The sequence below is a fragment of the Cervus canadensis genome, chromosome 14 (genome assembly GCF_019320065.1).
Source record: "Cervus canadensis isolate Bull #8, Minnesota chromosome 14, ASM1932006v1, whole genome shotgun sequence".
Classification (NCBI taxonomy): Eukaryota; Metazoa; Chordata; class Mammalia; order Artiodactyla; family Cervidae; genus Cervus; species Cervus canadensis.
In genome coordinates, this window is record NC_057399.1 from 5,183,337 (window position 1) to 5,188,868 (window position 5,532).

At 40.3% G+C, this 5,532-nt stretch overlaps 1 non-coding gene across 1 annotated transcript; it reads right to left on the reverse strand.

Moving 5' to 3' along the window:
- Positions 1-2,744: 2,744 nt before the first annotated feature.
- LOC122453451 lies at positions 2,745-2,850 on the reverse strand. Its single transcript, XR_006273069.1, has one exon. It is a non-coding gene; the product is annotated as a U6 spliceosomal RNA (small nuclear RNA).
- Between the last annotated feature and the right edge of the window lie 2,682 nt (positions 2,851-5,532).

Genomic DNA, 5,532 nt, shown 5'->3' on the forward strand with positions numbered 1-5,532 from the left:
CTCCACCTGAAAATGCAACTACTACACATCCCAATACATGTGTGACACTTTCCCATCTCTTTTGTTTTTCTCCCCAGTGAATAAAAAGCAGGACTAATGACTATATTGTGCATGCTCAGTCACTCTGTCATGTCCAATTCTTTGCCACCTCATGGACTATAGCCTGCTAGGCTGCTCTGTCCATGGGGTTTTCCAGGCAAGAATACCCAAGTAGGTTGCCACTTCCTTCTCCAGGGAATCTGCCCCACCCAGAGATCGAAGCCATGTCTCCTGCATTGGCACGCGATTCTTTACCGCTGAATTCCTATTCTTCACTGCTGCTGCTGCTGCTAAGTTGCTTCAGTCGTGTCCGACTCTGTGTGACCTCATAGACGGCAGCCCACCAGGCTCCCCCGTCCCTGGGATTCTCCAGGCAAGCACACTGGAGTGGGTTGCCATTTCCTTCTCCAATGCATGAAAGGGAACTGAAGTGAAAGTGAAGTCACTCAGTCGTGTCTGACTCTTAGCTACCCCATGGACTGCAGCCCACCAGGCTCCTCCATCCATGGGATTTTCCAGGCAAGAGTACTGGAGTGGGGTGCCATTGCCTTCTCCATTCTTCACTAGAGAAGTCCTAATAACTATATAGATGAAACTAAAATAGGAAAAGAGAGACAGAAAAAGTAGTACATTGGGAATAATCAAGATTTGCCTTTTTATGATTTTTTTTCTCCAGCATCATCCAGATCGGAATGGTGGAGGTTCTGAATTGTAGTTATTCAAGACGTAGTAGGCAGATTAATTATTTGACTGGCAAGTAATAGAGTGGAGGACCAGGAGGGAGGACTATCGCCTTGATTCTGATTCTGATGAGTAAAGAAATGCTACACACAGTGGCTGGACAAGAATAATGTGAGTAATTGTCGAGACTGTCACTTCACAAAAGATCACAGTAATCTCCTGACAGCACTAAACTCCACGGATATGGAAGCAGTTTATGTATAAAACTAGCCAAAATCCATTATTGGATTATGCTTATAGCATGGTGTTAAAGAATTCACTTGCCAATGCAGGAGATGCAACAGCAGGAGATACAGGTTTGATCCTTGGGTCAGGAAGAACCCCTGAAGGAAACGGCAACCCACTCCAGTATTCTTGCCTGGGAAATCCCATGGACAGAGGAGCCTGGAAGGCTATAGTCTGTTGGGTCATAAAGAGTCAAACACAACTGAGTGACTGAGCACACACACACACACACACACACACACAAAGTTCTCAAACACATCTATCCTTTTCACTAATAACTCAAATCCTAGAATTATGCCTGGTACAATAAATATTAATTGAGAGAAAGAAAGAAATATTTTTATAAATTATCATGAATGCTAACTTCGAAAAAAAAATTTTTTTAAATGTTTAAATCCATTTTAAAACCAGACAAGTGGGGTAGTCTTTGCAGCTGCCTTAAAGGCAACTGAATGAGAAATTTTATGAGCTGGTTCTAAAGGCCTTCAAGATTCATATCTTCATCAAGAGGTTTAAATGCAAACTTGTGATTCAGTGCATGTCATTTTAAAGATATTCAATTCATAGCTGTAATTTGCTTTTAAAAAGATGAAAACGGATGAGCTGCTTTGGGGGGTTTAAAATAGACTTTTGAAAGCTAAGGTGACTTCTCTCTTCATCTATTTACAGGAAAGTCAGAAAGAAATATCTTGAGATTTGCTCAGGGAAACAGTTAAAGCCGCAGGCTGTGAGTTGATGGGGTTTGGTGGTTCAGAGGGAAAGACATGTGTCGACAAATTATGAGGCTTTCCCAGCCCAAGTGCCACTTATTAAGAGTTTATGACCTGCCCACTGAGTGGCCAGATACAGTCCCCACCACCTTCCCCACACACTTGGTTATTGGCATTTTGACACCTTTTTTGCACAGCGGGAGGCATTCCTGACACTATCAATGTAATATAGCTGTTTCAGATCACAAATATTACTCATTAACCTTAGGGCAGAAATCTAACATAATCAAATATCCTTTGCCACCTAATTCAAGTCAGCCAGGGGCAGGATAGATAGGAAAAACATAATACAAACAATACATAGAGAAATACTCAAGAAGTTTGTTTGTTTGTTTGTTTTTTAAGAGTTTCTCTGTTTTCAGAATCTGCCATCTGTCACGGTCTTCAGGTTATGAATTATTTTGCGAGCCATGTGCTTAAAAAGTGTTTAGAATATGGATGCTGTGATTCAGGGGAATTATACTCTTTAACAGAATGACTTTTACTAGGTTTTTTTAAACTTTATTAATATATTTTATTTAACTCAATATACCCAAAATATTTCATTTCAGTATTTAATCAATATCAACTTTTGTTCTTTTCATTTCATTTATTTATTTTTATTGAAGTATAGTTGATGGACAGAGGAGCCTGGAGGGCTATAGCCCATGGGGTCACAAAGAGTCAGACATGACTCATTCACTCATTCAGTTGATTTACAATGTTGTGTTAATTTCTGGTATATAGTGAAATGACTCAGTTATACATAGGTGTATACATTCTTTTTCATATTCTTTTCCACTATAGTTTATCCCATGACATTAAATGTAGTTCCCTGTGTTATACAATAGAATCTTGTTGTTCATTGATTCTACATTTGCATCTATTGGATAGCCAAAAAGTTTCTTCAGGATTTTCCATACGATGTTATGGAAAAACCAGAAGGAAATTTTTGGCCAGCCCATTACTAACCCCAAACTCCCAGTCCAAAAAAATATGGAATGCTTCATAAATTTGTGTATCACCCTTGTTCAGGAAATGCTGATAATTCTCAGTATTGTTCCAATTTTAGTATACAGGCTGACAAAGTTAGTGTGACTTCTTCTACCAATTTTTTTCCTTTCTCTAAGAAAATATTGACTATCTCAAGTACTACAGAAAGTTATCCTTTATAATCAAGTCCAAACTGAATGCTTTCTATGTTGGTTATATCCCTCTTCTATCTAAAACCTGCATCTCCCGTCTTCATATTTTTTGGTAAGAATTACTTGAAAGAGTTAAGGGAGATTAGACTGTTCCTAGCTTGTCTTATTTACCTGACCTTTTGATGACCAGGACCAGCATCATGGTATCTCACTCACCTTACCCTACCCCCTGCTTTGTTGATGACCAGATGTGAATCTTTTTATTTTTTGCCATGCCACATGGCTTACAGGATCCTAGTTCCCTAACCAGGGATTGAACCTGGGCCCTCAGCAGTGAGATCATGGAGTCCTAACCACTGGACTGCCAGGAAATTCCCCAGATGCAAATTTTGCATAAATATGCCCTTACTTGGTAAACCTGTACATGTTAAGCAATCAGAATTACTAATAATATCACAGCTTAAAATTCTAAAACATGATTGTATCATTATGTTGTCCCTAAAGATGCCTCCTCACTTTTAATCATTTAAGATGAAAAAGTGGACCTGAACTGTTTCAACAAAGCTCATCCCCCAAGATGTTTGTAGAATTTCATTTTGATGAAAAGAGTTCACGTCATGTTCTCACCCATAGCTCTTCATGACTTGAATTATGTTTAAAAAGCAATTGTCATTATCCAGATATTTTTAGTACAAATAGACTGATTTCTAAGCAGAGAAGATAAATGGGAAAAATACAGTTATGGTCCAAGGCAAGCATAATTTTCTTATTTTGAAATTTCCACTATTAATGAGGCATCTTGTTTTAGGGGCTCTTCGGAGATTACATTCATTATGTTCATTATATATTATCATAATAAGCTTGTGTAAATGTTGCTGAAATCACACTAAAGGACAATTCTTTGTCCTTTTTAGTGAAATAAAAGATATATCAGCAATGGTGACAAGATGACAGCCACTAGTTCCTTCTACCAGGGAGGAGCAAAAAGGCAAAGAGATGGGTGAGCCCAAGAACTTCTGGGGAAGCATAGAAAAAAGCCAGATACACCCCAAATTCTCCATCTGCTCTCTACTGAGGGTACACTCCTGACTTTAGTGGGATCATCTTGCTTTCACCAATGCAAGTCCAAGAACAGATCCATTCCTTGGCAAATCATCCACCTTCCCAGCTCCACCCAGGGGCCTGTGGAAATGTCTGGGAGGCATCCAGGCCATTTGCAGGTTGAATCTAGAGCAGCCCATGGAGGTTGAACAGCCAGGCTTCCCCTACCTGACCTCAGAGAGTCACCAAACCTACTCCAATGAGGTCATGTTTCAAAGTGGTTCCGGGCAGTATATAGCAAGATCTTTCTCCAGAAATTTGAATAGGAAACAGAAAAAAAACAAATACTTTTTCTCTGTGCCTCAATTCCCATTAAGGACTCTTAAGAGACTAATTATAGACAAAATGAATTAGCTACATATTTTTCTGTACAACTAAATGGCAGTGTGGGTAAATTTGTGTAAAATTATAGTGTCAGTAAGTCTGCTAGGATAGTAACATGGCCAGTCTTGAGGATGGAGGCCAGAAGCATCTTTGGATTTTTTCCCTCAAGGGCTACCCCCATTCCCTAAAAGAATCCAAGTGGCTTACATGGACTCCATGGAGATATTTAATTTCCTCCCTTCCTGCTACTGCTCGTAGAACGTCTCTTCACTCAACCTCCACGGCCATGATGGGTTGTTCATGTTTCAGTCAACCAGTGTAGACCTTCCTAGTGAGTCACATTATCTCCTGATCAAGCCCAAGTGTAGCTTACAGTTGAGAATAATGCCATCTTGCCCCTCAAGTTCAGGCCACAGCCAGGCTGTGTCACTAAGGTAAACCACAGGGCTCCCTGCGGTCCTTAAAGCCTGTTATTAAGGTCCCAGGTGCTAGTGCTCATTTGCTCACTTGTATCCAACTCAGTTGTATCTTTGCAGCCCCATGGCTTATAGCCCACAAATCTCCTCTGTCCATGTGATGTTCTAGGCAAGAGTACTGGAGTGGGTTGCCATTTCCTACTCCACGGTATCTTCCCAACCCAGGGATCAAACCCTCATCTCTTGCATCTCCGGCACTGGCTGTTTACCACTAGTGCCACTTGGGAAGTCCGTTAAAGGTCCCAAAGTCTTCACAACTGAGTTCTCTCTCCCTGATTGTGACTCCTGGAAAGGTGGCCTCATCCTTTTAGTTTCCTAATTTCCCTCATTCAGAGAATTTGTTATAAGTTTTTCCCAGGGTGAGTTGGGAGATGTTTAAAGTAGACCCTAAAAGTACTCGCCCAAAAGTGCGGTGTACCTTCAGTCTTCCACCCAATCAGCAGCCCAGGAGAAAAAACATAGACATCTGATTATTTCTTATTTCTACATGAGCTTCCTATCTAAATGAGGTACTCCTGGAAAGCTTTTTATATTATCTTTTCAGAGTTTTAATTCTTGTATCCTTTTGCTTGATCATTAGCTTCCAAATCTCTTTGATAGAATTCTTAGTGGGTCAGTCTGGTCCTCATAAACGTGAGACCTTGGGTCCTACCCCAACCCCACTCCCATATGTTAAGCACAAACTATGTGCTAAACTGCAGAAATTGGACCTCCTAGGTGGTTCAGTGGTAA